At 39.9% G+C, this 23,578-nt stretch overlaps 1 protein-coding gene across 2 annotated transcripts in view; it reads right to left on the reverse strand.

Moving 5' to 3' along the window:
• Positions 1 to 4,214, reverse strand: part of vrk2 (VRK serine/threonine kinase 2) — a 43,904-nt gene extending 39,690 nt beyond the window's left edge. For both annotated transcript variants that reach the window (XM_061745068.1, XM_061745069.1), the window contains exon 1: positions 4,091 to 4,214. The gene's annotated coding sequence lies outside the window, so the exon portion shown is untranslated. The remainder of the gene's footprint in view (positions 1 to 4,090) is intronic.
• Positions 4,215 to 23,578: the final 19,364 nt, after the last annotated feature.

Here is a 23,578-nt window from a genome sequence, read left to right on the forward strand (position 1 = left end):
GCAGCCTGATCTTGGGGTGAATTTGCAGAGACGTCCACTCCTGGAAAGAGAGGTGACCGTCTCAAATGCTCTCCTCTTGTGAATAATCTCTCTCATTTCAAAACTTTGAACCCAAAATGGTTTGGAAATGTTTTTAAATCCATTTCTGGATTGATGAGCAACAGCCATCAGTTGCACCAAAACCACTCCCGATTACCTTCCCTCTTGGCGTTGTGTTGACTGGGAATGGTGTGAACACATACTGAGTACTCCAGGCCAACAAACTGATAAAGTATCTGCTTTTATAGAGATCTGGAAAATACGGAAGAGTATTAGGGCCATGCACGAGAAAAAAATATTTGAGAGGAGAAGACTTTTTTTTATTGTGCACTTTGAGAAAAAAGTCAAAATGTCGAGATTAATGTTGAAATACAATTTCAAGAATAAAGTAAAAAAAATTCGCCTTTTTCCCTCAACGTTCCAACTTTATTCATGAAATTTTGACTTTTTTCTTGAAATTGTATTTCAACATTAATCTCGACATTTTGACTTTTTTCTCGAAGTACATAATGAAAATAAAATCTTCCTCCTCTAAAATATTATTTTTATTTTTCTCCTGCCTGGCCCTAATACTCTTCCGTAGAGATACAACAACAACATAGTGCTAAAAAAAGAGAGCGCTGACCCTTACACTTCAGTTAAAAAAGAGCGCACACTTGAATCCCCCTCTTTAACAGATGGACCAGCAGGGCGGCAGGAGGACCAGCCCCGCGCACATGCACACAGTCTGAGGTAGCAGCAAACAAACAACAGCTAGATAAAGGGCGGGATGAGAGGCTTCTCCACCTCTCCACCTCCATCGTGAGCAGGTCTCAGGCATCAGCAGTGCTGGGACCCGGGAGATCCGCGGTGGCAAGACTCACACAGACCCGAGACCAGAAGCTGCTCCCACACAGAGACGGACCTGGTGTCATCAGCCGGCATGGGATATCGTTCCATTGCTACGCTGATGACACACAACTGTATTTCCGGATAATCTCACTTCCCTCCGCCCCTCCCCGTCAGCACCATCATTACATTACTCACAATTTCCTGCAGCACCAAGACAGAAGCCATTCTGATCGGCAGCCCATGTAAATTCTTCCCCAATAACCAGTGTCACCTTTTCCAGCCAGAACCTCCGGCTCTCATCTGTAATCACCAACCTAGGTGTCAAAATGGAGCGGAGTGGCCTAGTGGTTGGGACTACGGGCTCTTGATCCGAAGGTCGAGGGTTCAAACCCTGGCACGGGCGTCACTTTGCCCATCCTTGGGAAAGATGCTTTACTCTCGGCTTTCCTCACTTCGGTATGAATGGGTACCTAACTTTGCTAGGGGAAGTGGTTACCACCTGTTTGTTTGCGCTACAGAAACAGGGGATAAACACCGTCTCCTTGGGCTCGTAAAGGACATACTTACTAGGTGTCAAAATGGACCCTCACCTGACCTTTGACTCTCACATCAAAAACCTTTGGAAAACCTAATTTTTCCACCAGACTCCGTCCCACACTCTCCCTCCCTGATGCCGAAAACCTTGTCCACGCTTTTGTCTCCTCAAGGCGGGACTACTGCAATGCACTTCTCATCGGGACCCTAGCAAGACTTTTTTGTTCACCAAGGCATTTGCTTAACCTCAGTAGGAACTATGCATTTTTAATCTCTTTGCTGTGCATTGGTGACTTTCTTTTTTTTTCTTGCAATTTTAGTCCATCTTATTTTTGCTGCTTTTTTAACTTGTTTTTATTGTAGCACTTTGAGATTTGTTTCAAATATAAAGTGCTTTATAAAAAATGTATTATTATTATTGGTTTGTACTGGGATTTTTCAGTTCACGGTGAATGTCTATACTCAAAAACCACACAATCCAGATGAGCTGGAACAATCGGTCTCAAATATTGGGCTAAAATCCCTGATAATCAGCTGGTAACTGAGGGACCTGCAGATGCTGCTGGTCCCAGCAGGGCCAGCAGGGTTGGGCCCTACACAGGGGCGTCAATTGGCTATAAGCAAGGCACACCTCAGCTTCAGGGGAAAATTTTAATGTTCGTTTTTTTTTTAAATACATTTATAGAATTACTCTGTGTCTATAACTTAATACATATAAAATAACTACAAATGCATATCAGAACAACATGATGGATTTCACTAGGTATTATCTTTCCTAACACTTGTACCCCCCTCATATCTTGAAATGTGAGGTCCCAGCGTCCCTGACAACAGTGGTCGCTATCCATCTCGTTTTTAGCTCTGCAGTGTTACTAACTTACAAAAATGAAAAGGAAGCAGACAATCACGCAATTTAAAAAAAAAAAAGAAAGAAGGCAAGTGATGAGTCCAATGTTGCCCCAGCATCAGAAAATATTAACGAGGCTGTTAGCCACTGATGGATTAATTATGCAAGTTCATTTTAAGGTAAGATATCAAATCACCCTACCCTCTTATAAATCTGTTTAAGGGAAATATTTGACTTTTTTTTTACTCTCTCTCTCTTTCTCTCTTCTGCCCCCTCTCTCTCCTTTTTGCATTTGGACTTTTAACTGTTTTGAGTTAAACTGGGATGTCCCTGTGATATTGTTGCACTGACATAGTGAATAAAGTGAACCAAATGAGTTAAATTGCGTTTGTCAGATACGCTTTTTCTGCTCTCTAACTCTGCAGAAAACGGATGCGTAAAAGCCCATTGACTGAATTGATCAACACGTTGTTAAAGTGTAGTGTTTATAGTAGCAGGATGTGAGTGAGACTGCATTTGAAAAAGTTAAAATTTCCTTACCACCAGAGGTGGGTAGTAACGAGTTACATTTACTCCGTTACATTTACTTGAGTACATTTTGGGAAATTTTGTACTTTTAGGAGTAGTTTTGAATCATTATACTTTTTACTTTTACTTGAGTAGATTTGTGAAGAAGAAACTGTTCCTCTTACTCCGCTACATTAGGCTACGTTGAGCTGTTACTTTTCTTTTATCCCTCTTATCCGCGTACGCGTCGTGATTCTTTGGGAAAAATGTTTGTTTTTGCATGTTTTGTCACATTTACACAGACTCAAACACACACAGAGTTTCTATGAGTTCATGTTTGTTCTAGTTCTGCCTGGTTAAAAAAGCTTTGAAATTTTGTGCTACTTGTGCTTAATTTATTTTTTTACTCTATTATTTTATTAAAGTACTTGAATTTACTTTCAGCTTATTTTAATTTAAGCTTTTTTTATTCTTATTTTTATAATTTATTTTATTATTTTATTGATTTAATTTGCCTGAGGATGATTATTTTGTACTTTTGTCTGTTACTCAGTACTTACTTGAGTAGTTTTTTCACCAAGTACTTTTTTACTTTTACTCAAGTAATTATTTGGATGACTACTTTTTACTTCTACTTGAGTCATATTATTCTGAAGTAACAGTACTTTTACTTGAGTACACTTTTTGGCTACTCTACCCAGCTCTGCTTACCACACAGATCAGCTACATAGCAGACTTCTGTGAGTATACTGGGCATATTGATTGATACTGTAGTTAAGTTCTGAGACTCGTAACCTTGCCATACCTTAACTTTAACTGAAATGACGACACTGGCCCAACCAGATGATTCAGTTTGGTTACAGCAACTTTGTAATGTTAAGTTTGCAGAAAACATAACAGAAACAAAGGTCACAGGACCTTCTTAGTTCCCGTTTGTTCAAAACTACGTCAAAAAACTTCCCTCACACGTCAGACAGTGAACTGAGCTGAATCAATTCACCAGTAAGGTTCCCCCCAGCCCGGTATTAACATATCAGTTATAGTTTTACTTTGTTTTTAACTTTTAACTGGCTCTTCGGGATTGAGCTACATTAAAATCATACTTTAATATTTAGTTCATGGGGCTAAAAGTATGTACATAACGTCGTGTTACTGGATGAAATACTAGAAAAGACAACGGAGACGGCTGGACGGGTTTTTAACGTCTGACAAACATTCGAAAGGCAAAAACAAAACGGTTTATAACTTTCTGTTAAAGAAAGCTTTGTTTCAGCGGCAGGAAACGAGCAAGCTGCTAATTTAGTGAATGAGAAACCCCTCAATATGACTCACGTAACAGCAGCCTCCGGGGGGAATCAGGAGACGAGAAACTGATTCAAAGATCCTTCTCTAAACTGACAATAAAACAAAATAAAACCAACAGCATTCACGTCGTCCGGTATCAATGAACTGTTGCCATGGGTTGTTACTTCCTGGAAGTTGCCCCGCCCCCTTCACCGCACAACCAATGGGGTGTGAGGAGAAGCTTCACGGCGACCAATAGCCGTGGAGGAAATAAAGAAGGCGGGAATATCCACGATGACGCGCCTCCTTCCCGAAAAGTCACATCAGTCGTCAGTTTATGGCAAAACAGTTTTCCCAAAACTATAAACTCATTCAAAAATATTTGAAGACATTTATGGAGTTTTAACGAACACAGTTGTGCACCATTCTTATTTCTAGAACAACAAACTGAAAAGTCACTACCAAAGACCGCAGAGGCTTTGAAACGTGACATGAAAACTCACCTTTTTAAGAAAGATTATAGCTAAATATATCTTTTATATGCTCTGTTTTTAAATATATTTAAAAAAAATGTTATTGATTTACTTTTCTGCTTTGTAGCACTTTGAGATCATAGTTTTATAATTTTATTTCTATCCCCATTAGCTACAGCTAAACTGCAGCTATTCTTCCTGGGGTCCGACACAGAATACACAGTACATTACAACAAAAATAAAAAAAGCAAACCTAAAGAGGTAACATATAAAAAAGAAAGGAAAAACAGAAAATAAAGAAAAAATAAAAGGTCATTCCGTTTAATATTTAGATATAAATAAAAACAATACATATTCATACATTTTATAACATCAACAAATTCAAACAATGTATAGTTATCATAGTTTGCACCAATAATCAGTTTTAATAAATATTCATTATTTATATAATATATCTATATATCTATATATAGACATATATATATATAGAGAGAGAGAGACATCTACATATATATATATACATATACTATTTACATTATTTATTTATTTAATAATATTTAAATGCGTTTTATATGTATCTATTCAAGAGATTTCTTTACCAAAACCGATGTGTACCATCAAAATAATTCAATAATTTTCCTTCCTTCCTTCCAGTAAAAACATTGGGATATGGTACGTAGTTCACATCTGACCCATGCAGCACGTTCCATAATCCCTGGCATTTAAGTCATATGTGTTGTAAACTGGGCCATCTGCCCTGATTGTCTGCACCTGTGTCTCGTTAAGCCTTCTGTGTATATCAGGTCTTGTCCTCCCCTCACTCCCTGCTGGTCTGTACTGTTTCCACACTCCATGTGTCCTGTCAGGTTGTTTTAAAGTTTTTTTTAAAAGTTATTAAATCACGTTTGTCTGGACTTGCTCCCCCCGTCTCTCCTGCATCGGGGACCTACTCAGCCTCACATGACACAAAGGTCCTTTTTTAATATACTTTTTGTAGGTTCACAAAGATAAAAGTACTGTAGTGGAAAGATGTTTCTGAGTCTTGTCAGAAACTTGAAAAAGCGATTCATGTTGCCGGTTGTCTTGTCTGCTAACCAGTGGTGGACAGTAACGGAGTAAATTTACTTGAGTACTGTACATATCCAGAGGATTTGTACTTTACTTGAGTATTAGATTTCTTTGGTACTTATTACTCTTACTTGAATACATTTCCAAGACAAATATTTTTACTTTTACTCGAGTAAATTTCTAGGAAGGCTGAAAAGTACTCGTTACTTTCAGGTCTGCTCTTTTTTCTTCTTCCCTAAAATCCTATTGGACACAAGCTGTTTTTGTCAAAGGAGGAGACCTATCACAGTGCACGCTCTCCACTGGGATGTACGTAAAGCGGAAATACGTCAAGCCTCCTCAAAACGATACCGCCAAAGTAGCCTGCGTTTGTCAAGACAGAGCTGCAACAAGTCAAGACAGAGCCGCAACAAGTCAAGACAGAGCCGCAACAAGTCAAGACAGAGCCGCAACAATGGCTACGCCTGCGTCAGGAGAAGAAAGACAATCCGCTGAGTCGTCTGAGTCTGATAATGAGCCGGACTCGGAGCAGGGACTTTCACAAAATCCTTGGCCGTATCTTAACTCAATGTTTGAGTTCGACCGAGTAAAAAACGAGGGCACAGACAAACCACAGACATTTATTTTCAAATGTTTATTGTGTCTGCCGAAGCAGAACTACCTCTCTGCTTTCAACAACTCAACATCCAATTCTCAGAAACAAGAGTTAAAAGATCCTTAAATTAATTTAGAAAAAATATAGTAATTTACTGATGTGGAAAATAAGAAATTTGCTCTTACTTTTACTTAAAGTAAATTTAAAAGCATTTACTTTTGGATACTTAAGTACCTTTAAAAGCAAGTACTTTTCTACTCTTACTCGAGTAATATTTTGACTGAGCTACTTTTAATTGTAACGGAGTAAATTTTGACCAGTAGTATTTGTACTCTTACTCAAGTACTGGGGTCGAGTACTCTGTCCACCTCTGCTGCTAACCGTAACAACTATTATTCTGTAAACATTCCCCTCCAACTCAAGAAAGCTTTAACTCACGCCACTTTGCCCCTAACGAACGTTTACACTTATCACCATCTTATGGTGCTTTTTTCCACTAGCACCTACTCAGCCCGACTCGCCTCGCCTCGGTTTTGCGCTTTCCCACTAGGGGTCTAACATGTCGAGTAGATACTTTTCTGTATCTATTCTGCCGAGGTTCTAAGCTGCTGAGTCGGCTGTATCTGACATCATCACACTACAGGCCACCGATTGGTCGGGGGGTTGGAGTCAGACGTCTGAGTCAGGAGGTAGAAATCAGAGAAAGAGACTCTGACGGATTCTTGTTCATTTTATTCAACAGGCAATGGCAGCAAAAGTCTGTTTGGTGATCCAACTCTGAGGTGCAGATGTTCATAAACCTGGTGTTGAGGAGAGAATTAAAAAGGGATCTAGACGGGAGATAAGGAACGACCAGATCTACCAGGAGCTCTGTCTCTTCATAGCTGCTCACGGCTCCTTCTGACTTTTCAGCAGCGCCGAGACAAACTTAACAAACAAAAAAAGTGTCACCGATTGAAGCTTCTCTCACTCTCATTTTTAACTTGATATGGAACACAAGCCACAGACCCAGCAGCACATCTATCATCTCCTCCAGGTTCTACATCTTTAGTGTTGTTGTCTTCTTCATTTAGATACACAATCAAATACGTCACAGCAGCTTCACTCCAACCTCCTACTTCTGATCTGGGTATCGGAAATAAACCAATTCAATTTTATTTGTATAGCGTCTAATACAACAAAAGTTGTCTCTAGACGCTTTCCAGAGACCAGAACATAAACCCCCGGGCAATTATTACATAAACAATGGTAGGTAAAAACTCCCCTAGTGGGAGAAAAACCTTAAGCCAAACAGTGGCAAGAAAAACTCCCCTTTAGGAGGGAAGAAATCTTGAGCAGGACCAGGCTCATAAGGGGGGACCCTCCTGCCGAGGGCAGCACACAGCAGGCAGGTGGAAGCAGCAACGGGATGACCGGGGGTGGGGACCGCAGGCAGGTGGAAGCAGGACCTGGATCATAAGGGGGAGAAACCTGGACCAGGACCTGGATCATAAGGGGGAGAAACCTGGACCAGGACCTGAATCATAAGGGGGTAGAAACCTGGGGGCGCGCAGGCAGGTGGAAGCAGCAGTGGGAGACAAGGACCAACCAAGGGATGGCGAGTCGAGTCGGGCTGAGTAGGTACTAGTGGAAAAGTGCAGATGTTCATAAACCTGGTGCTGAGGAGAGAATTAAAAAGGGATCTAGACGGGAGATAAGTAACGACCAGATCCACCAGGAGCTCTGTCTCTTCATAGCTGCTCACGGCTCCAGCTGACTTTTCAGCAGCGCCGAGACAAACTAACAAAAAAAAAAGCGTCGTCGCTTGAAGCTTGAGATGAGTAGAGCAGAGTAGGTACTAGTGTAAAAGCGCCATAAGAGTAAACGTGGGGTTGATTAAGCTTGGTAACAGAGCTTCAGTCACGTCGCTGCCTAGTTGTCCCGGACGGACCCTTCCTTTCTGGCAAGTGGCTCAGTTCATATTGATCTCCTCACCATCATCACTTTAAAAAGCTCCTGTGTATCAGCGCTGTGAAAATGTGTAGCAGCTGCCGAGGGCGCCGTCATAAATTCTGGTTTCACACAGTCTAATACATTCTTGTTACACTTAAAGAGGACTCCACTTAAACAGATACTCCAAAGCGTCGATAAGGCCAGCCGGTGCTGGCAGCAAGCAGCAGTAAAATGGAAGCAGAGGTGCTGCTGCAGTCTGACATGGGATTGGGCCTTCAAAGCAGCCTCTTGTATACTGCTTATTCAACTTACTTACACAAATCAATAGCAGTTTGTTTTCAGGAATTCAGGCGTCCCTGTTGTAACCCAGTTTGATCTTCATTTTGCTGTACAACGCGGTCAATACCCGGACCGGTTAATGAACACAGGCTGCAGGAACAGAATGCCACGCTGGAAACCACTCATGGCGGACACAAACACACGTCTCCCTCCTCGCCGCTCTCAATCAAGCACGTTTTATTTCCAAGAAAGAAAAACAGGTAAAAAAAAAACAACAAAAAAGCCCCAACTCTCAGTGTTCCTGTCGGTGTGCAACGTACAACAGGGAGCCCATCGATCCGCAGGAACCCTTTGGGCCTAATTTAAGTCTCCAGGATTCTGCAATAAAAAGGGAGAAAATAAAACATCACTGAGTGAACATCAGTTGTTGTAGGGAAAACAGGGTGAAGCTGGATCTCATTTAGAGAGAAGATCAGCTTCTGCACAAAGATGTGCAGAGCAGCACTTCCCGTGACTGAGGCAAGTTTATTTGATTTGATTTGAAGATTTGAAGATTTTATTTTGAACATGCATGTTAAAAAAAAGAGTACAAAAAAGTAAAAAAACTGAATACAAATATATATATAAATATATATATATATATATATATATATATATATATATATATATATATATATATATATATATATATATATATATATGTACAGCACTTGGGCAGACCTCATGGATCCACCAACATGATCTTACATACATTCTTACATATAGTAAGAGTTTCAATAAGCTTACTTATAAAACACATATCCCTACTTTAATAACTGTTCAATACAGTGATATAATACTCAATTATATGTATATATAAATATAGTCAAAATCAAAACAAATAAAACAAAAGAAAAGAAAACAAATGCCCAGCATTTAGTTGTGCTACTATGTATGTAATAGAAGTAATTATAATGCATAGTATTACATTATCATTACTCTACTATATTACTACAATATAATAGAGAACAAGCATTGGTATAACAATATACTTGAATAACTACATAAGATTAGATATGATATACACTGGTTCATATATTTACCTCCAATTATGTACATAGAAATTACTATAAATCTATATATCGACATATCTACATATAACTATGAATCAGTATATATTAATAGAGATATAGATACACAAATACTCTACGTATAATACAACTCAATATATCTATATAACATACTTACATATCTATATCCATAATATACGTCTTTATATCTACATATATTAATAAATGTACATATCTACATGTTTATTCGCATCTGTATTTTGAATAGATAATAGTATCTTTGTATCTTTTTTTCTGTATCTATTTGTATAGCATAATTCAACACAAGGTAATTAAAAGTGTTTTACATTACATTACATTACATTACATTACATTACATTACATTACATTACATTACATTACAATTAAACAGTAAATAACAAATAAAATGGGCCGCTCGGTGGCGCAGTGGGTTAAGCAGGGGCTCATATACTGAGGCTACAGTCCTCCTCCTGCAGCGGTCGCGGGTTCGAATCCAGCCCGCGCACCTTTGCTGCGTGTCTACCCCGTTCTCTCTCTCTCTCTACCCCTTTCCAGTCTGCATCTCCAATAAAGGGCCACTAGAGCCCAAAAAAAAATAAAATGATAAGGAAAGAGGTAAAATAATAAAAAGCACAAGTTGTTAAAAGTAAGGGCAGTAAAGTACAGCAGGTACATCTCATTCTTAAAAAGGCAAGAATTACGTTTTTATACGGTCAAAACGTACAAAGACCGGGTCAAATACAGTATTACAAAAGTAATCTGTAACAATTCGTACAGTGAATTAAACCAATTTGACAATTCTATGCCACAATGCCTGCATTCAGGGCTTATTTCACACAACTGAGGAGAATTACGTTTTTATACGGTCAAAACGTACAAAGACCGGGTCAAATACAGTATTACAAAAGAAATCTGTGCCGATTCGTGAGGTGAATCGGACCAATTTGACAATTCTACGTCACAAGGCCTGCATTCAGGGCTTATCCATCACTAGTGTAACTTCGCGCAGTTTTCAAAAGGCCTAACCGCTGCACGTTAGAACCTGTGCTTTGTATCTGCACACCTGTTGCGAACCCAGCTGGTACGAAAAGGCCTAGGGAATTGTTTAATGTTCATAGTGCTCCCTAGCTCCTCACAAATGTGTGCAGGGGATCAGTTGCAACTACAGCTGCATGAAATCCTTTAGGATAGATGTCAACCTGTGTATTATTTGAGCTTGTTCATCTGCCTTTCCACCTTTCTGCTCACTTCCCTGTCTCCTTTGCTTCAAATAAAGGCCACCGGTGCCCAGTTGACCTGGAAATGGATCCATCCATCCATTAACTTTCACTTACCCTAGTTGAGATGGCTGGGGCAGCAGCTTAATGCTGGATTCACACTGAAAGGGTCAAAAATGGCCTGTCATATTTTTTAATCTGTGTTTTGTGATTAATAAGCACAGTTTTTAAAGGGGACCTATTATGGAATCTAATAACTATTTTAAAGAGGCCTTGAATGTCTTAAAAACAAGCTTTTGATTGTTTTTGCTAAATAAATTAGAAAGGAATTCTCTAAGCCATGTCTTTATCTTCCCCGTTTCTAACCTCATTATCTATGCAGGATTCTGAGTGGGCGGGGCTATGATAATGAGGCTATGTGCTGATTGGCTGCCTGAATGACGCCATACACCGCTACGAAAAAAATGGCGGAAGCTCAGGCTGGCGGAGTTAGTTGTGGGCGTGGTTTCACGCATCGCTCCTGTCGTGACGTCGTGACGTCACGACAGGAGCAGAATCTTATTGGCTCGTAGATCCACATCACACTGGACGGCTCATCCGGGCGGCTGTACAGACACTGCAGAATTTGGTTGCTTTCCTCCTTCTCTGAGTTGGCAGGCTGAGGGGAGACCACTTTATATATGTTAAAGCAAGAGAAAACCTGTTTTTCAGAATAGCTCACCTTTAATTATTTTGTGTTGGATCGATGTAGCAAATAAAATCGTTGGGACCATCCAGCTCCTCACCCATCAGTTACGTGTTTCACATGAGCAGTTCAGGTAAAAACGTCAGTCAAATCACAGAAATGTCAGTTTGTTTGATGAAATATATTAATTCCTGATAAAATAAGTTTGTTAGTGCACAGCTCTGCTCATGTGTGCATGTGAATGAGTGTACGTTTGTGTGTACATGAAAGTACAATCTACTACATTGAGGCTTCTTGCTTTGGGAATCCCGGTCTGTGATTGGACGCTGCTTGGGCGTTGCCGCTGCTCATTTGCATAAAGTTGAGATTTTTCAACTTCAAATTGACGCTCTGGACTCCACCGACAACTCCGCCGCCTCCGTGGCCTACGACGCCTCTCGCAGCGCTTTCATAGACAATAAATGGCAGCCGGACGCCTGTGACATCTGTGGCGCTTTCAGTGTGAATCCAGGGTGAGAAGGGAAGCCACGACCATCGTCCCCCAAGTTAACTCCTCCAGTTCTCTTGGGAGGACACCAATGCATTTCCAGCATCTCTCCAGGATGTCGTCGCTCTGCCACTGGCCTCATCTCCATCAAACTGACGTGCCTGAAACACCTCGCCATAGAGGTGTCCAGGAGGTCTCCTAACCCAGGCCTACCAACCTACAGTAACTTCCAATGCAAAAGTAGGAGAAGTTACAGTTGATCAACTCACCAGCTGACTCCAAGAGCGAGCTAATCTCAAGGTTAAAACATCCAACTTTGCAGCAGAAATAAACATATTTACAGCCTGGCTCAAAACAGTTTTGGACTCCATAGCTCGAGTTCACATCCATGAAAAACAAACCCCCATTCACATATACTGATGTATATTTATGATGCATCAACAGTGATGGACCCCACTGGAGACGCAGGGGCCCTCAAGGACAAAATAACAACCTCCTTCCACAGCATCGCTTTAAGAAAATCAGATTTCTCCTAATTTCACACAAGAAAACTGGATAATTGATATGTAGACCTACCGACCGCTGTGTTGGAGACTCAAATATCCACTCAGCCAATCACAGGGCCGCAGCTCAACACACTTAGACACTTGTAAGCGGTCAAAACGAGGTGCTGACGTTCAAACTGAACATCTATCTAGTTTTGAGCAGAACGAGGCTGTTGACTCGGGGCCAGCAAAGGGTAGATGAGCGAGTAATGGTGCTTTTCCACCAGCACCTACTCAGCTCTACTCATCTCAACTCGGCCAAGGTTCTTTTCCATAACAATTCAGCTGGAGCAGAAGTAGGAGGTTGGAGTGAAGCTGCTGTGATGTATTTGATGGTGTGATCTAAACGGAGAAGACAACAACACTAAAGATGTAGAACCTGGAGGAGATGATAGATGTGCTGTTGGATCTGTGGCTTGTGTTGGATATCAAGTTAAAAAATGAGAGTGAGAGAAGCTTCAAGTGGCGATGCTTTTTCCTTTAGTTTGTCTCTGCGCTGCTGAAAAGTCAGCTGGAGCCGTGAGCAGCTATGAAGAGACAGAGCTCCTGGTAGATCTGGTCGTTCCTTATCGCCCGTCTAGATCCCTTTTTAATTTTCTCCTCAGCACCAGGTTTATGAACATCTGACCCTCAGAGTTGGATCACCAAACAGACTTCTGCTGCCGTTGCTGGTTGAATAAAATGAACAAGCAGCCGTCAGAGTCGCTCTTTCGCTGATTTCCACCTCCTGACTCAGACGTCTCAGACTCCGACCCCCTGACCAATCGAAAAAGTATCTATTCGGCACGTTAGACCCCTAGTGGAAAAGCGACAAACCGAGGCAAGGCGAGTCGCACTGAGTAGGTGCTAGTGGAAAAGCGCCATTAGACACTTACAAGCGGTCAAAACGAGGTGCTGACGTTCAAACCGAACCTCTATCTAGTTTTGATCACAACGAGGTTGTTGACTCGGGGCCAGCAAAGGGTAAATGAGCGAGGCAGGTCTTCGTACCGCTCCAGTAGGAAGCTGCTGGACGTCTCGACGGCCAATCCATCCAAGAGTCACCAGTGTTAACTCCATTGATACTGTACCCTCTCACCGTGGTTGGGTTTTGACCCAGACTTCTCTCTCTCTGTCTCTCTTCTCCTCTTTTGTCTTGTGTTCTTTTCACCTGCTTGCTCTCTCCCTCGCCTCTCTCCGATCGTGACACCTCTCCAACGGGGTAATTGTTCCGTGGGCTCAGCAGCGCCCGCCGAACGACTCCAGCTTCCTCTCGTCACCTCTCATAGACCGGGCTCCGTGACACCAATCTGAGCGAGGGCCACGACACCATTTGGTGTAACTGGCCCTCGTGATGGAGATGGCATAATCGCCCTAATTAGGAGGAGGGGCGGCGACCCGGGAAGCCACGGCGCTGACCCACCCCGGCCCGAGTCCATATGGTTGGGAAGCTGATAATGAGCCAGTTAATGCGCCGTGCTCGTCGGGAAAATATACTCAGTATGGACATTGTACCAAAGAGACAGAGAGAAAAGGGTTTAACGCTCTTCTGTTTCCTCTCTCACAGTCATCCAGACGCAAGTTAACGTTTTAGCTCCAAAAAAGAAGAAAAAAAAAAAAGCCCACTAATGTGTTTGTGTACTTAGTTACCTCCAGTAGTCACACCTTTCAGCACATTAGTGGGTGTTACATTTTGTCAGTAATTACAGACATCCTGCCTCCACATCATAAATGACACTTTAAAAAACTGTTTAATTTTATGAACCATTTATTCTTGGCCTTGACTCTCAGCTGGCTTCATGCAGCTGTGTCACTATTTCATGTTGTGACTTTGTTCCCTTTATGAATATGAGATGTATTGCCAGTTCAAATGAAAGTAATACAAATCTAATGGGCAGTAATGAGATGGCGCTTCACCATTATTGGCTGCTGGTTGTGCCGACTCCAGCCTGCTTTTGTGTGCGTGTGCGCGTGTGTGTGTGTGTGTGTGTGTGTGTGTGTGTGTGTGTGAGAGAGAGAGAGAGGGGGTGCATTCTCAATGCTGTGCATGATTTGATGCTAATAAAACCATACTTTCTGCTCCGAGGAGCAAGCACTGACCAGGATTCAGATTAGGACTAAATGGCTCCCAGGCCTCGGGCTAAATTGAAATGTAAAACCCTAAACCAAACATCATTTAGTTCTTGTGTTTCTTGATGTGGGCCAGCAAAATGGAAATTAGAGACATGTATCTGTTTAAATGTGATTTTCTTTCTTTCATGCAAATATTGATGTGCACTAAAGGGGGCTCGTGCGTACCTGGGTGCGCATGTTGATGCTGTAACTGATTTTTTTCCGTTAATCTCCATCCACTCAGCAGTTTCCTCCCTAAAAATGAAGTCTTAGAGAATTTGATGTACAGTTAAGGTCGAAATCATCAGCCATCAAGGAACTTTGAAACCTTTCCCCCAAAGGCTTCCTAATAATTGTGTTATTTTTAAACTTAACATATTTGGTATTTCGAAGGCCTTTACGTGGTTCATTTTTAAAATGTACTACTTTTGAAAAAGGTTTTTTTTTTCCACAAAATGTAATGAAAATTGAGGTGGTTAAAATTATCGTCATTATCAGTTATTATAAGTCATTTTTGCCTTCAACCCTCAGCCTTTGAACCTTACTTAAAGGACTAAGAGGCTTATGTTGATATTCTAAGGAATAATTTACAGAAATCTGCTGTCAGTCTAGTTTTATCACGACTGGCTCTTTCAACAAGACCATTCATCCAAAATGTTTTGCCCTGTTGCAAACTTGTGCAGGGACCTGCAGGTTAATGCCCATCTTCAGAAACCATGCGATATGCAACAATTACCCACGGAGGAATGAGCAAAGACCCCCAAGAGTCAAGATTCAACTTAGTTCACAACTACTTCAAGAGATCGTGGCCAGTTTTAGGTCACCAGTTACACTATTGGTAAAAGAAAAATTTGGGCCTTGATACATTTGCTTTTTTCTTGTTCTTATGAAACATATCAGTAAAATATCTTAATTTAGCTTCACTTGTTTCACTTTTTTGTTGGCTTGAAACCAAATAAACTATAAACTACGGTGGCCGAGACCCGCCATTGCTGAAAATAAAAGTAACGCTGCAAACAGAAACAAACGCTGCTGCAAATTAAAGAAACGCTGCAAATAAAATAAATGCTGCAATCAAAAATAAACGCTGCTGCAAATAAAAGAAACGCTGCAAATTTAAAGAAACCCCGCTGCAAATGAAATAAACCCCGCTGCAAATAAAATTTAAAAAAACGACGCAAATAAAAAAGCCACAACAGAAGTGAATTACCGGGGACTATTTTTGCCGATGCACCGGTGTTACACATTAAAAATGACACGTAGCGACGTTGAACACTAACCTTTTCACTTATTTTCTCGTTCGTTGTTCTTCTTATTCCTCGCTCTTCTTATTTCTTACTTTTCAGTTACGTCTTCATCTTCTTCTTCTCCTCTCACGTAAAAAACACCGGTGCATCAGCAAAAATAGTCCCCGGTAATTCACTTCCGTTGTGGCTTTTTTATTTGCGTCGTTTTTTTTTTATTTGCAGCGGCGTTTCTTTATATTTGCAGTGTTTCTTTTATTTGCAAAGAGTTTATTTCATTTGCAGCAGCGTTTGTTTTTATTTGCAGCGGCGTTTGTTTTTATTTGCAGCGGCGTTTGTTTTTATTTGCAGCGGCGTTTCTTTATATTTGCAGCGTTTATTTTATTTGCAAAGCGTTTATTTTATTTGCAGCAGCATTTCTTTTTATTTGCAGCGTTTCTTTGAGTTTCAGCAATGGCGGGTCTCGGCCACCGTGATAAACACTATTTGAGATGGTCATTTCCATGGAAAAGTTAACAGTTTTGATTCCTTGAAGTGATAATCCTGACATCAACTGTGTGCAGAACCTTGGCTGTAATATGTAAAGATCTATTTACAACGTAGCATTTCTTTCAGTTCAGCTCAGAGGCACGTCATAAACAACCAGTCTAAATCAATACTGCAATGAAATCATAATGCATCATATCCATCTTGCCATCAGAGCAATTTACAGTTTAGGCTGGATATCAGACCGGTGTTGGTCTGGCGGATCAGCAGATCAATACGGCCGTTAGAAAGGTGCAGTCCTGGACTCCTAAATCGCTGACTGAGTGATGAAGTGACACCAGTGGTCACTTGGACAAATGTGGCCCTTTTCCCACTGGCCGAGGTTCTTTCACAACATCAATTCAAAAGTATGTTGCGTACAGTTTGCAATTCTCCACTAACTTACTGATGCAAACCCCTTTCCGTGAGCACTTTACATGTACAAACCAATGTTTGCGTGGGTTTTCTGCAAACCAATGATGCTAATTGATATTATTACATGAATTCCTATCAGATCTGTCCAAACATCCTCATTTCCATTGTAGCCACCAGAATAACATCAGAAACCAGAGCTGCCAGAGCTGGACTCTGCTGGAATCCGCAGTCACCAGTGTTGTGCAAATTCCTACTTCTCATGAACTAGTTCAAAGTTCAGTTCACTTTAAAAATGAATAGTTCACATTCAGAGTTCACTATTTTCACTTTTCTAGTTCAAATTCAGTTCATTTCAATATTTTCAGGTGAGAAGTACGAATGAAACGTCCCCCTATCCTAAAACTGTTCACTATACAATCATGTAATGTCCTAGTGGCTTTTCAACTTTACTAAGAGGCTGTAAATCTCCAACAATGTGGTCCATTATCAGTGTTTCTACCTGTTGCAGGTAAATGCTCCCCCTGAAGGAGCAGCAGTGGGACTGGGGTCGTTTGGGGCAGTTGGGTCTTCTTGATCTTTCCTAATGACTTTGTTTGATTGCCACAGGGTGCATTTTCTCGCCTACTTTTGTGGTTTGAGAAAGTTGCACCTCTGGCTGGAAAACATTGTGCATGATATAATAAAGCTTGTAATGATTCTGTTCACTGGTTTTCTTATGGTGCACCAGACAAACGAACACGAGGATCTTTCAGTTGGCTTGGACCCTGTGTGTTGCGGGCTTGCTTCAGATCAAAAATGGATAAAACGGGTAACGGTCGTTATCCGTTTTTTTCCATTACTCATTTCAGCATAATATCGAAAACTGAAAGAACGAGTCTTTATTCCTTTTTTTCATTTCGGTTAGGAAACCAATACTGAAAAAAAAATTGTGGTTTTCTCGTTTTCTTACTTTTGGTTTCATTTTGAAAAATGATTCACAGATTAAGAAGTCATTTCATCCAACAGTTTTTATCTAGAAACCAAGAGTGTCTCTGTGTTCAGATATGAAGCAGTAACAAAAGGATTTTTGAAAAGTGGAAAACCTGGAGACAAAACTACGGTACATATGCAAAGTCTGACATCTCACATGCATTGTTTTACCTGAAGCTGCTTAAGATACAGACCTCACACTCCGGAGAGGGGATGAAAATCCCCACAAGCCATTCACACTGACAACACTCTCCCACTTTATTCCCCCCCCACCACCGAAAAAACCCAACAACAACCTGCCTTTCAAAAATAAACAACAAAGGAACACTTCTGGCAGCGATGAACGTATTGATTTAGTCTCCATCCAAACTAGTTTTACAAACAAAGAACACTTTTCTTTTGTTTCATCCCAAGTCCCACCCGTAAATCATTTTTTGACCCCAATAAACAATGTGCTTTTGAATATACAAAAGAACGTCTGATGTTGATTCCAAAGTTTCTGTGCAGTTTAAGCAGGTGTGCCGGTGTGTGAGACTACAGGGGATGCAGAGATCCAGCTCTCACCGTTCCCCCACCTGGGGCTCCTAACGAACGCAGAGAGTACGGTCATACGGCTCGCAGGTACAGCCGGCCAATTACACATCCATCGCTCGCTGGAGACGTCTTTTGTCTTTGATGTTGTTCCTCAAACAACGAGGCCTTCCTTCTCCTCATCCCCCACTGGTACTCACTCACCGTGTTAATTACCAAGACGATAAGCGTCTGCATCCAAACCACTGCTTCCCCAACGCTGGGATGGGATGATAATGTAGGTTGTCCACAGATGCAACACAGACTTAAAGTTTGGTGGAAGGTTGTGCTGCGTGATAAACTTTATAAAGTGATAAACTTTGACATAAGAATGTTGCGTAAGAAAGGTTAGGAGTAGGGCTGCCAACCGTCCCTTGAAAAAAACGGAATCGTCCCGTATTTATAAACTAAGGTCCCGGCTATACGTAGTGTTTTCATGCGTTTTGGCCGTTCGTTTACACGAAAACGAAGCTCAAAGTCACCAAAAACCATCATTTCTGAAAACTCCGGCCAAAGTGGAGATTTTCAAAAACTCCATTTTCACGTTTGCTTGTAAACAGAGGGAAACGGACATTTAGGCTTCAGAACGTCACATTATGCAACAGAAACATCACCAGTGTGCGACCTGTGTTTACAATTTGTTTGGCCACCGTCAATATTTTCTTGTATTTTACCTGTTTTATATTCTAAAGTCACACTTAAAAGTAACTCCACTTCTCTGTCACTCCAAACCAAAGACTCTCGTTCATCTTGGAAGTAACTGGAAGTTACTCGTGTCATTTGTTGATGTTTTTTTCCAGGATTCTGATTGGCTAGCATGACTTTATCTTCTCGTTACACTGCCCCCTGTAGGTCTGGCTGCTCATAGCACCTTAACAGATATTTATGAGGGTTTGTGTAAATGAAGAGATCTTGAAAACGATCTTGTGTAAATGATGGAATTTTTTAAAACGTAGAGGGGGAAATATCAGTTTTTGTAAATACCCGGCTATGTGTAAACGTGGCATAAAGTACGCGTCCCGTATTGAGCTGAAAAGGGACGCACTTTGTCCCGTATTACTGTGAGATTCAAAAATAGTCATAAAATGCCAATGGAAAATCTCATTGAGATGTTGAGTTCATAAGCTATTTTGTTCTGTTTTACTACAACTGTAGCTACAGTCATGGCCTTTGAGGCACAAATATGTAAGTTTTCTACAGACTTTCTGTTAGCACTTTTAATATTGCACTAAAAACTCACACACACACTGTCCTATTACAGAATGGATGTTCTGCTTTCTTTCTATTGTTTTATATTAATTTATACAATTTTAAGTTACGCAGGACAGGTTTCTGTTTAAGGAAGATACTTATTTTATTCAGTTCCTTTTGTTATTTTGTATTAAAGTGAATTGCTGGATAATAATTTGTTTTCCATGTGTTCATGGCATTCAAAAATATGCATCTAATTCAATTCAGGTTGGAGTCAAATAGTAAAAAAAATTTCACTCACAAAAAAAGGGGCTAAAAAAATTCACGGCCCCCAGGAAAGGTGAAGGCAATCGGGTTGATGAGGTGTCCCTTATTTAGTTTTCAGTGAGTTGGACCCTAGTTATGAGGCCACCGGTGTCGACAAAAGGCCAGTGTTGTAAACTGGCTTTTCTCAGTATGAATTCTGGAAAATGCAGTGTTTTTATTTTTGTAGTCCAATTATAAAAGATCTTTGTTTATCTTACTGTACTTATACCCACCATTTTCAAAGAGATGGTAAATTTGGACTAAACCAAGTTTTTCAAATAATGCAATGACTAACTACCGAGGTCAGAATTTCATAGTTCCTAGCTGAAAGCTTCAACTGGAAAAGTAAAGAGAACTCCTCACCTGCCAAGGTTCAGAATCCAACATGGCTGCTACTCCAACCCACAGAGTAAACACTCAGCTAACTTGACTTTAGGCAAGGCAAGTTTATTTGTATAGCACAATTCAACACAAGGTAATTCAAAGTGCTTTACATCAACATTAAAAGTGGCAAGACACAATTAAACAGTAAATAACAAATAAAATGAAATAAAATGATAAGAAAAGAGGTAAAATAATAAAAAGCACAGGTTGTTAAAACGTAAGTACAGCACATCTCATTCTTACAATGGCAAGAATTACGTTTCTATACGGTCAAAACATACAAAGACCGGGTCAAATACAGTATTACAAAAAGTAAATTAGTAGTTCTGTCTTATTTTAAACATACTATGACAGACTTGGACAAACTAACTTGTTGCGTTTCATCAGTGGACCCATAGCACTAGCTAGCATCAACAGCTAGTCCAACTTAAGTAAATGTTCATTTTCTGACTTCACCAAGCAGTGTCATAGTTGTATTGTGTTCATTATGTCTTCAGATTTATAGCTTTGTGGTTTTCTTTTGTTCAAGGATCCGAGTTCTTACCTTCAAACTTTACTCCCATAGTAATCCCATTCCCATAGTAAAGTTTGAAGGTAAGAACTTGGATCCTTGTCTGAACAAAAGAAAACCACAAAGCAAGCAGTCATTCTGAGTGTTTGTCCTCTGAGGGAAATGGATCGCTAACCCAACATTCACTTAATAACTGGTACCAACCGATTAATTATGAATGAAGTAATTCTTTTTTTTATTTTGAACAAGTATATAAAAATGAAAGTAAAAATAAAAAATAAAAAGATAAACATTTACATCTTCATATTCACATATGTTCGAAAAAAAGGAGTAGGAAGAAGAATACACTTTTTCCTAGTTCCTACCCCTTTATAACTGTATGGATTTACATTATTGCTATTATTTATTATATCTACACAGTATCCATATAAATATAATCTATATAAATACTACGTAAACATGCCTATTTTTACATAATTATCCGTATAAGTATATAGAAAATATAAATATTATATCAATATCTAGAAAATACAAATATTATATAAATCTATATAAATATACACTATATAAACTACATAAATATCCCTATAAATATATGCTACATACCCACTAAATATATAACATATATTACATAATTATAACTATGCCTCTCAACATATAATATATACTACATAAATATCCACATAAATATCTAAACATATCTTAAGCAAGTATAATATACCATTTTTCCCTATTTTATTTGATTCTCACACTCCGATATGCACATGCTTTTCATTGTTGTTCGTACTTTATTATTCCTTATGGTTATGGCAGCGTTTTAAAGTGCTGCGGTTCAGCTGGCAGTCGCTACCATTGGTCAACAGGTAAGGTATGGATGAGTCTCTGCTACTTAAAGGAACCTTCCACAGGTAAAACAACCCTAGGGAGATTATTAGAAGGTGGTGAGTGTAAAATAACACATATTTAAGGCCTATTACTGTCATTAGACCCAGAATGAACAAAAGACTTCCTGGCCACACCTTTCATTGAACTGGATTTGTACTTTATGACAGACTTTCGCTAGTTAATTGGTATGCACTTGAAGACAAACAGTGCTTTTCATGCACTTACAAAGTTATAATGACCCTGGCTTGTCTGTAGGGATATGAAACCACACTAGGTAGAAGGACATTTTCCAGTCTTGAGAAAAGCTTAAAATTGTAATTTATTTTAGCTTTGCATGGTTGTCCTCCGGGCTAACGTTGATGGCCATTATGATGCAAACATATATCCTGTTGTAACTCAAAACTGCTTTCATTCAAGTTGTTTTAATCCCTAATTAACGTTTACACTCATTAACATCCAATGATTAACCTAGGGTTGATTTAACCTCAGAGTGCTCCTTAACATTTATTGTTTTTAAATGTTTTGAACAAAATACACGGAGAGTGTAATAATAGTAGCACTAAAAGGAATGTAGCAGAAGTAAGATATGGCCATCAAATAATTACCATAAAAGCGACAGACCAACCATTTGTATAAATGTATAATTGTTGTGAAAAGTTTCAGTCAGATGAAGCCCATCACTCCGAATCCCTCCAGTAGATTGCTGGTTAAACTCAGTTATGCTTGGTTTACCTTCCATTAAAAAATCACAGACACACATTCACACTCATCACTTTGTCACATTGATGCCAAGAACAAATATGCCAATTTTTTTTCTTTCTTTCTATCACTTTTTTTTCTTATTTTTTTAGGCTGAGCACAGTGGGAATGCATTATTCAAATAGGTCTTTGTTACTCCTCCAAGATGATTGTGGCACAATCAGCCATGAAATAAGTTTGCTGTTTTAAAAGTGTTATTCTCCCTCCAGGTCTCTCAGGTGTAGCTTTGTATTCAGGTCAGCTTGCCTGCACCAAAAATCAATCTCAATCAAAGGTGGCGAGGAGTTTATCATAAATTATCATGAAAAGGGTTCCCACTCAGTAGATGCTTAATTACAATCTCATTTGAATAAGTTTGCATATTAATGAGTTTGGAATGAAAATGGTTTGTGGGGTTTGTGATGGGGGGCCGCGGGGTAACCCACAGCGATAATGACGGCCCTTTAAAATGTATGTGATATTATTGCTGGTGGAGAGCTGCGCGCTTGTCTAATACACACGAGCTGACATACCTGTGTGCATGTGCACACATACACACACACATACACACACACACACATACACACACACAGGCATATGCTCAAATAAAGCTGCAAACAAACACATGTAGCACGCACGCAGGCTATACATACATTAGTGCAAGCACGCACACACTTATGGGGTGTTATAATATGATTAATGGCGGAGTGTCTCTGACATTAATAAACTATAACCAAATTTAAGACTTCATTAGTCTCAACTCGGGCTCAGCATTTGGTCACACGGTGAATCAGCACAGTGTGATACTCGCCTTGCATGACTTCTTCATTTTTCCATCCGAAGCCCACAAAAGTTAACTTGTATCCGGTCATATTCTGTACATCTCCTTGGAAAATGAGTCAAGTCACTCTGGTAATGTTTGTGTGTGTGTGTGTGAAATAGATGTTTGCAGATACTGTTATTACTCTCACAGTTCAGCCTGTTCTTACAAGCTCACATGGGAAGTTTAGAGAAAGCACCAAGCAGAGAATATTTATCATCCAAAAACTACGTTGGACAAAACAACTGAGAATAATTTGAGCATTATAAAGTCATTTTTTCTTCACACCTTGCATTAACATGCACCCTAAAGTCTGCTGGTTCACACCTGGGTTTGTACCCAAGTGTAACCAGATCCGGCCAACCTGTACAACACGCAAATAAACATGCATGTTATTTTTGGCTAGCACACAATGCACTAGTTTAAATCACTAAAGCCAGCACCTGCAACTATCTTGCAGAAAAGACAAAAAAAAAAGAAGCAGCCAGAAATAAAAAGTTCTTTACTCTACAGAATATATGTGCTATAATACTTGCAGTAAACCATCAAATGACAAAGAGCTATATTTGGGTCAAT

The sequence above is a fragment of the Cololabis saira genome, chromosome 17, assembly GCF_033807715.1.
Source record: "Cololabis saira isolate AMF1-May2022 chromosome 17, fColSai1.1, whole genome shotgun sequence".
NCBI lineage: Eukaryota > Metazoa > Chordata > Actinopteri > Beloniformes > Belonidae > Cololabis > Cololabis saira.